This window comes from Ctenocephalides felis, unplaced genomic scaffold (genome assembly GCF_003426905.1).
Source record: "Ctenocephalides felis isolate EL2017-DRISC unplaced genomic scaffold, ASM342690v1 CF-g0.4_SCAFFOLD_03572, whole genome shotgun sequence".
NCBI classification, from domain to species: Eukaryota; Metazoa; Arthropoda; class Insecta; order Siphonaptera; family Pulicidae; genus Ctenocephalides; species Ctenocephalides felis.
The window spans coordinates 45101128-45111490 of NW_020539726.1; the positions used below are offsets into that span (position 1 = coordinate 45101128).

The following is a 10363-nucleotide window of genomic DNA, read 5'->3' on the forward strand; positions in this document are numbered from 1 at the left end:
AAGAATTGACTTAATTTTCAATAAGGCAGGTTCAGCGATTTCACAGGTCCAAAAAAAATTTAAAACAATGTCATTTGGCGTTCAAAAATGATCATTACACATATGGATATCAAAATATCAGATATGTTATGGAGATTTTAATAATCAATACAAATTTTGTTTACATTTCTGTGTGTTTCTATTTTTTCCATCTAAAAATGTTTATGGTTTGAAACTCTTCTACATAGTCTGCAAATGTTTTTAAAAGTTGAATGAAAAGTTGCAAACTTCTTGAAAATGTTGCAATTTGTCTGAAAATGTTTTAAATATTCTGAAAATGTTGTAGATGATCTGAAAATGTTCTTAAGATAGTTTTGTAGTGTCTGAAAATATTCTGAATAGTCTAAAAGTATTCTAAATATTTTGAAGACGTTGCAAATTACCTGAATACGTTAAAGTTAGTGTCTATTAAAGTTAGTGTATATTATAGTCTAAAAATGTCCTAGATAGTTTGAAAAAGTTGCAATTTGTCCGTAATGTTCTAGATAGTCTGAAAATACTCTAGATATTCTGAAAATCTTACCAATCGTCCGACATTGTTGCAAACTTCTTGAAAAAGTTGCAAGTTGGCTGGAAATTTTAAATCTAACTACAGCAAAATCTAACATCAATATATGTTTTTTAAGAAGTGCTGAAGAGAAACTCAAACTCAATAATACGAGTTGTCTGCAAGCCAATTTATACTTATTTATACTTCTTATTTTCATTCCTATTATATATATATTATAATGGTTTTATATTATATTATATATTATGATTTAATAAATTGTTATCGGCTCTCGCACTAATCCTCTCTCTCAATCAGCTTCATGAACAGCTGAACTTAATAAATGTACCAGAAACTAATAAACTCGAATTATTTCGTACAATCCGCTAAATAAATAAATAAATAAATATAAATTATATACATACATATATTTGTATTTTGTGGTTAAGAAAACGTATAAACACATGTGCGTAACATATGAGTTATTAATAGATGAAATATTTTTCAAGTCTGGCTTGAAAGGTTTTTGAACTTTGGTAAAGAATTTATAGAGAGTAATAAATCAAACTGAAACCTATACTTAAAAAAAACTCATAGCATTATTTATTAAAATAAACAAATTGATAAAAATTATTTGTTTGAAACAAATTGATAAAAAATAGTACTGCATTGGTTAGAAGAAAAATTAGCTAGAAAAAATGCATTTTTTCAAAATGAAAATTATATTTTTTATATTTATGTATATCATAGTCAATGAAATATAATAACGTTATATTTAATAAGTATAATTGTGAAATATGATAATTTCACTCTGTACGTTTCGACATGTGTGTCATCATTCAGGAGTTCTTAGAGAATGAAACAACCAAGAAACATATATTTATTAATTTTTTTCAGTTTTTTTTCCATTTTTGTTGAATAATTTTTCATTCAAAATTCATATATCTTATCTAAAATATACATTTTATTTACATAAAGTTTTTTTTTAAAAAATGTTCTTATCAAACGTTATCTATAAGTTAAAGAGACAACATTCTTAAAATTTCAATATTAATTGTTTTTATCATGACAAAAATGTTACGAAACGCGTTTCAGAGATAACCCAATCACAATTACGACATTTTATATCTTAAATAGAATGATTTGATATCATAATTGTAAAGACTCGTGCCCGAAGGCAGGTCCATGATGTAGAAGCATCACATTTTATATAATCAAATTCTAAATCAAGTTTTATTTCTTGAATAATATTTACTTTAATTTCTTGTTTAATTTCAACTGCCAAACCTAACCTCCAAATGGCATAAATGTTAAGATAACACATTTCTAAATATCCATGATGCATCAGCATCATATTTTATATACTCATCTTTTCTAAATCAAATTTATTTAATTTGTTTAGTTTTTTGGCATTTTCAACTGTCAAAACCTAACCTCCAAATGGCATAGATGTTAAGATAACATAGTATAGCTCTAAATGTCCTCTAGATGTATCAGCATTTTATATACTCATCTTTTCTAAATCAAGTATATTTAATTTGTTTCTAAGAAGTATTTTACTTAACTTGATTTCTTGTCATTTTCAACTGTCAAAACCTAACCTCCAAATGGCATTAATCTCAAAACATCATAGCTTTTTCATATACTGGTTTTTTATGGTAAAAATAACATGTCACAAATAAGAGTACGCTAAACATTAGCTATTCTCTATTTTATTTTGGTAAAGGGTAAACCATGTTTTCTTGATTTTTTGGTATTCTCAACTGTCATAACCTAACCTCCAAATGGCACAAAAGGCAAGTTGTTATTAATTCTACTTCATGCATGTGTTCTTTAAAATATAGCATTATTATTGTATTTTCGATTCACTTTCGAAATTTATCTTTATTATATGTTACGTGGATTCCATTCGAATTGCTTTTTCATTCGCAAATACTTTCACTCCTTTATATGAATATTTGCACCACATACACACACATATACATCTATGCATACATACATATATATATATATATATATATATATATATATATATATATATATATATATACTTAAATGCATATAAATAAACTTGGAGGGTTTATTGTAATATTTTTTGAAGATTCTTGAAATTTTTCATATTTTCTCTAGTCTTTTTCTCGGGCAAATCTTCAAACGGCTGGACTGATTTTGATAGGACTTTTATAGACAGATTTATAGGCTGATATAAATTAGACTACTTTCATTCTAACTAAAGAATTTTTATCTTATGGTATTTTGCCAGTAAAAGTTAATAAAATACTTAATTTGTCTAATGAAATTTTTTGGTTTTCAACTTTCCGTGGTTACAATAAGTTATAATAATCACAAAAAAGCAAAAATGAAAATTTTTGCATATCTTCACGATTCAAAGGTTTCTGAACATTTTGGCATACCTTAGAAAAATGAATGTGAATTTGTGTATGTGTGTGTGGATACAAATTTTCGTCGACGATTTCAGGCGCACGGAACAATCGATTTGAATAATTCGAAAAGCATTCGATTCTGTTGATAAGGAGATGCGCTGATTAGTTCTTGGCAAAGGCAGGCGCAGTCGTTTCGGAGATACGAGGCAAAAATCTCAGAAAATGCATATTCGGCTTTTGCAAAAATGGTACATCCGATTAGATGGATAAAAGACATTCGATTTCTACTGATGGGAATACGTGCTGATTAGTTTGGGGCAAAGGCAGGTCCACCCATTTGGGAGAACAGAGATAAAAGTGCAGAAAATAGCAGTTACTTAGAGGATGGATCATCCGATTAAATTGATTCAAAAATATTTAGCTTGTGTTGGTAGTAAGCAGTAATTAGTCTTTGAGAAAGGCAAAAAAAACTATTTTAAAATTCCATTTTTTTTAAGTTTACAAAATTTTTTTTCAAGTATCTATAATGATTTGGATTTAATTTGAATTCTAATACTAACTTATATACTTCAAATAAATAATTTAACTTTACTTATTTTTTTAACTTACTTATAATCAGTTTATACAATTCTTAGAAATATAAGGTCCTTCATTCTAACACTGTTTCATTAAATTTGTTTATTTATTTTAAATAAACTATATAAACGTCGTTATCCAATTTATAAGCTTTTATATTTATCTTAATACGGGATGTTCCAGCAATTTGTCTCAAGGCACGATGCCGTGCACAACTAGTTTCTTATTATTATGTTATAAGTAATATGTGTGTCTGACATAAGGCAATACTAAAGATGTAAAATTTCACTAAGTCTGGCAACTCCGTCCATGATAATCTCAGACACAAACCATACTTGCACTCATACATTTTAAATGTTTTGAAATGAACATATAATTTCAAAATCTCTTTAATATTTATGATAATTTTATATTTTATTGAAGAAAAACTAAAATATAAAAATACAATATTTAAACTAATTATATTATTAATAGTAATAAATAATTTATTGACTTTATTGAATAATGGTTAGAATTGTGATGTCTACTTAAATCACTAAAATGTAACTACTTATTAAGAAGTTGATGATTTTTTTTTAATAATTTATCTAGAATTAAATATTTACCTTATTATTATTATTATCACTTAAGTTAAAACAGTCTTATGGGGCAATTCTGCCGTAAAAGCATTGTCTTGGCAACGCTCTTTTATGCTTGTTCTTGGTATTGAAAATTATGAAAATGTCTATCTATTTGTCATGCGATCAGGCGTATTTTACATATAAACAAGCAAGGAATAATCATATGACAACTGCATCATCGAAGATTCTGTCATGGTAACATTCTTTCTTGCTTGTTTATATGTAAAATACGCCTGAAAGCACGGAAATTAGACATTTCCATAATTCCAAATACCAAGAATAATCATAAGATAGCGCTTCCATGACAACGCTATTTTATGAGCTCTGTTACGGCAGAATTGCCCTATTATATATGACACAACCCCTTCCACCTTAATTCTTATCTTACACACAAATCCCTTCATCTTCATCAAAATCTCCTCCACCATTACCACCGATCCTCAACTTCTTCCTCTTCTCGATGCTCTCCAATTCCCTCCTGCTCTCGCACTCCACTGCTGCAGCATATGTTAAATCGGCTCTCGTCTGTTGTCTCCTCAGATCCCTCGGACAGAGAAAGAGAATGGAAGTTGCTATCAGCAGCAGGAAGCAGCAGGAGAGATTGGCTATCAGGTCGCCGAAGGAGTTTTGGATCTCTACCATGCATAGGGTCACTATGATACCGAAGATCTAGGGATAAGGAGGAAAGGTTAGATTAGTGAAACGTAATTCAACATCATCTGCCAAAAACGTTTGACATTTGACGTATTAGCCACCGTCCATTGTTTTATTCAAATTACGCTTCTCTAAAAATTTTCAAATTAAAAATGTAAAATTTCTACGCGGATTTGAAATAATTTCTCACCTTTTGGACTTTCTCTGGATTGGCACGAATTTTTCAAGACTAAGACTGGCCAAATCGGTTTAGCCGTTTATGAGTTTTACCGAATCATTTGTTCGAGAGCTCGATTTTTATATATAAGACTAGCTGACCCGGCAAACGTTGTTTTGCTAAGTAAGGTATATCCTAAACAATTTCTAGAGAATCAAAAATATTAACACTATTAGTGTGTAAGGATGTGTTGTTTAAATGCCATATACAATGAGGTATTATAAAAACAATAACCCCATTAGTTTGTCTATATTTGTCAATACAATCAAACTGGAATTTTCATACACTTTCTATAGAAAACATGATATAATCCAATCCAAGTCATTTTGGTCTTTCGACTTATTGATTACGTTTCAAGTTTTTCAGATTCTTTTTGGATTCTGGATTTTGTGTATAATTGTAAATAATACTACTGAGCTTATACAAAATTTTCCAATTTCTGCGAGTAGAGATAGAAAATAAATTAAGTATTTCTTCTTTGGCCTGCTTTTTGAAAAGTTTCAAGTAACATTCGATGAATTAAAGTAAATTTAATTACAAGTAATATGTAGAGCAGGGCGAGGCACAAAGGTCCAATTTGACTTTGAGCAAATATGAACTATATTGTGAAAACCATAACAATTATATCACAACAAATAACACATTTCAAACGAACAATTATCTGACTACGTTCAGTAAAACTGTCAGCTACTTCATCATTGTAGAAATGTGCTTTTTTAATGTCTTTCAAAAATTCGTTATCTAGACCTTTTTACCCTATAGGCGGGGTAACTTGGAACGTCCAGTTGGCAAATAGGTTAAAGTCTTATTTCAATTTTAAGGCATTTTAGAAAATAATTACATTTTAACTAATGCTAAAAAACTACCAACGGAAAAAAATACTTTTATTATGGGTTTTCAAAGATTACCGTTTATCTCCCGATAGCATAGTCATGAGAATCAAGGTTATCTGGTTATACATCTTTTTCCCCTACTTTCAAATATTGGTGTTAAACAATGCTTAACTTACTGGTTTTTGACCATTGCTGGTGGACCTTTTTAACCCCGGACCTTCATATATTACTATCAATTCTTCGATAAATTCTGGGAAATTATAACTGAGAAAATGTTATTCGACAAAATATCCCTTTGATCGATACCAAATTTAGGTTCTGAATTTAAATAACATAAATAAAAAATAATATAATCTAGAAAATGTTTTATAAATACCAATGAGTGTATAATTATACAAATGAGATTTTTCAGAGCACCGTGTTTGAGAAAAATATGATTTGCAAAAAAAAGAGTACTACAACGCCAAAAAATGCATTTTCAAATTAACATTTCGAAAAAGTTAATATTTTGAGTTTCTAGCAACACTTGCGGCCCGTTTAATAACGTTTTTGTGTATAAATAAAACTACTTACTACAATTTAATCATAATTAAATAATATTCATGTAAAACATCCTATTAAAAGTAATGAAACATCATCTGTCAAAAACGTTTGACATTTGACGTATTGGCCACCGTCCATTGTTTCATTTAAATTACGCTTATACAAAAAAAAATCAAATTAAAAATGTAAAGTTTCTACGCGATTTTGAAATAATATCTCACCTTTCCGACAACCTACTGATTAGCACGAATTTTTCAAGACTAAGACTGGCCAAATCGGTTAAGCCGTTTTCGAGTTTTACCGAATCATTTGATCGAGAGCTCCATTTTTATATATAAGATGATATATTGGTTCGTATTTATATTTACCTGACTGACTGTATTCAATACACCTGATACAACACCTTCTGGTTCTGGAAACGTTAATTCGGAGGCTAGTTCTCCACCAAGTACTGGAAAAGCACATAAGAACATCCTAAAAATAGAAAAACATTAAAATTAATAATCAGACTTTAACGATCTAGTAGTGTATGGCATCGTGCCTTAAGGCAAATTGCTGGAACTTTCCGTACCTTAATGAAATATTCGAGGAATATCAAATGTTTTCAAATATATTATTTTAAATACTGTAACTTTCATCATTCGTATTTTATAGACAAAATATAAGGGCTTATGAATTGGACGATGGCGTTTATAAAATTTTACGGGGCGTCAAATAATCACGTGATCGAATTTTACGGATTTTTGGGGCTCCTTTCCCCCTTAGTAATTTGTCGTGATATTTAAAATTATCCCCCCTCCCTCTTTGCCCATCAAACATCACGTGTATATTTAGTTACGAAAAATTTTACGAATCCACGAAAAAATCGTGAAATTTAAGTTTTTTATTTGAAAATTCAGGTAAACAATAAATACACGTAATATCTTACTAGACCCCTCTCTCCCCCATGTTATTTTTTATCTAATTTTTCCTCCCCCTAAAAGCTTCACGTGATTAATGTGCGCCCCCTTATATGAAGGATCTTATCTCATATTTCTAAGAATTGTATAAACTGACTCGGATGCCGCCGCTCCGGCGGCAAAATACATACAAATTCCAGAATTCGCGAGTGGAAAAGGTTAAAATTATTTATTTTAAGTATTAAAGAGAGCTCTAGAACGTTTGGTAGAATTAAAATTAAAATCCGTATTTTCGATATTTAAAAAAAAAATTAAAATTAAAAAAAAAAATTGAAATGAAAAACAAAATTTTTTTGCTTTCCCGAAAACAATCGTTTCGTCAATACAAGCAGTAGGTTTTTTGAATGCTCTCGAAAAACTGCCTTTTTTGCACATTTAGCTCCGTATCTCCGAAACGGCTGGACCAGTCTTTGCCAAAAAACTAATCACCACTTCTCTCCATCATTACGATTTGAGTGTTTTTTGAATCATGAAATCGGATGCTCCGTTCTCTCAAAAACTCGATTTCTATTTTCTGCACTCTTTGCTCCGTATCTCCGTAAGGGCTGGACCTACCTTTGCCAAAAACTAATCAGCACATCTCCTCATCAATAGGAATCGATTGCTTTTTGAATCATTCAAATCGGTTGAGCCGTGCTTCCGAAAATGTCCCTAAAAAATTGTATCCACACATACACACACATCCATTATTTCTAAGGTATCCGAAAATGTTCAGAAATTTCTGAAACGTAAAGATATGCAAAAAATTTCAATTTCTATTTTTAAAAGATAACTATTACTTACCTTACGGAAACTTTACTTCTAAAAATTGTATCCACACATACACACACACACACATTTTTTCCAAGGTATGCCAAAATGTTCAGAAACCCCTGAAACGTAAATATATGCAAAAATTTTCAATTTCGATTTTTGGACGATTACAATAACTACCCTACGGGAAGTTGATGAAAAAAAATTAGTATATCATCATTAGCTTTTCCTAAAAGTCTAATCTAGCTTTCCACCATCACATTATAAAAACATTATTTTTATCCATTTACAATTTTTGAGTCAAAGAAGCTTTTATCATCCATAAGTAAGTCCATAACTTTATTTATTATATTTCTATTCCAATTACCCTAAAAATCCTCCAGCCGTATAAACCAGCCTCAAACTGCCACTGACCAGGGCAGCAGTCAGGGCCAAAGTGGCCCCAACTGACAAAGCACTGACCACAATTGCTGCAAAACAGTAACACTGTGTCTTGTCCAAAGCACGACCATAAAGAGGACCCAGGGCAGCACCTTGGTAAAATATCATGTACAAAATCACAACTTATTATATTGGATTACTTGTTGTTTTACCTGATAGTACCATTAGGGTTCCTAAAAGACCTGCATCAACTGCACTGTCCTGGTAAAAAAAACAGAAATTGTATTTTAGTTTTATTTATTAATTTGGTTTCTGGTCGATTATCTTACTGGATAGTAATTGAGCACAAGTTGATTCAAAAGTGTGGTTATTGCTGATGTGACTCCTGAATTGATACCAGTTGACATCAGGACGATCACGAATCCATAATTTTGAAGAGCAGTCTTCTCAAGCAGGACAACTGTTTGTTGTATCTTTTGTTCACAGTAACTAAAAATTAATCACATTTCAATATTTTGATAATTTTTTTTTTATTTTTATATCTGCTAATTTTATCAATCAGATTACAATACAATGTATAAGTTAAAACTTACAGTATTGAAAATCAAAAGCAAGAAGAAAAAAAATAAGAAATAGAATAAATAAATGAATAAATAATAATTAAAATAATAGTATTAATAATAAAAACAATAATCAATAAAAAATAATAATTAAGAGTAACTTTTAACATTTTGATAAATAGAACCAGACTCATTTTATCAAAAATAGGCCAAAACTCCAAATATTGCTGAAATATTCCAAAAAGTATTTGAAATCTTTGCTGCAAATATTATGAAATTTTTTTTTTTTTTTTTTTTATTTTATTTTTATTCTGCAATCTATAAAAATAATTATATTTAGCAGAGAATGCTGACAAGTGTTTACAATTGGTTGTTTACAAATTAGCACATACGCCCAGTGGTGTATCTACTATAGTTAATATATAAAAAAGAAAAAACTAAAGACAAATATAGAGAAAAAAAAATATAAATATAAAAATAAACTATAATAAATCTCGAGGTATTTTCCTTTTGAGCCTGGTCGGCTGGCCTTCCTGGTATAAGTTGCATGCTAGTTGGTTTGGATGTGCGTCAATTCTATTCTTATAATTACAGGCAAACATTGATATATGTTCTTGAATTGTAGGTATACCCGTGTCTTTGTGGAGAATCCATGTTGGCGTGTAGTGAGGAGCGTTTAATATTTGCCGCAGGAATTTGTTTTGTGCTCGTTGTATTATGTTTAAATTGCTCTTTTTAGCAGTACCCCAAAGTTGTAATCCGTAGGTCCACACGGGTTTGATCACAGCCTTATATATAAGTAATTTGTTGTAAGTTGATAATTCTGATTTTCTGTTTAAGAGCCAATAATAATTTTTGAAGATTAGATCTATTTGTTGTTTTTTGTTCTTTATGTGTACTTTCCAGTTGAGTTTCCTATCTAAGTGAATGCCGAGATACTTTATTGATTCTTTGGACGGAATAATTTCATCGTTGAGTACAACTGCTGGGCAAGTTTGGGTGCGAAGCGTGAAAGTTATATGGACTGATTTTGTGCTATTTACTTCTATCCTCCACAACGAAAACCATTTCTCAGCTAAGCTGAGATGGTGCTGAAGGCTGTTGGAAGCTGCAGTCGGATCTTTGTTTGTGGCGATGATGCACGTATCATCAGCAAATGTGGCTAAACTCGTGTCAGTTGAAGTTGGAAAATCAGCTGTAAAAATTAAAAATAGTGTTGGGGCGAGGACACTCCCTTGAGGCACTCCAGAATTAATTTCGGTAATATTTGAGTCCGTATCGGCGATGCTGACAAAAAAGTTTCTATTTTGTAAATAGGATTTTATTAATAGGAATAAAGAATCTGGTAAACATCTTT

The 10363-nt window shown here is 30.2% G+C and overlaps 1 long non-coding RNA gene across 1 annotated transcript; it reads right to left on the reverse strand.

Annotated features, from left to right (window-relative positions):
• Window positions 1-4720: 4720 nt before the first annotated feature.
• Window positions 4721-8477, reverse strand: LOC113387575. The gene is made up of 3 exons (XR_003368146.1): window positions 8433-8477; window positions 6722-6827; window positions 4721-4775 (listed from the first exon to the last, which is right to left on the reverse strand). It is a non-coding gene; the product is annotated as an uncharacterized LOC113387575 (long non-coding RNA).
• Between the last annotated feature and the right edge of the window lie 1886 nt (window positions 8478-10363).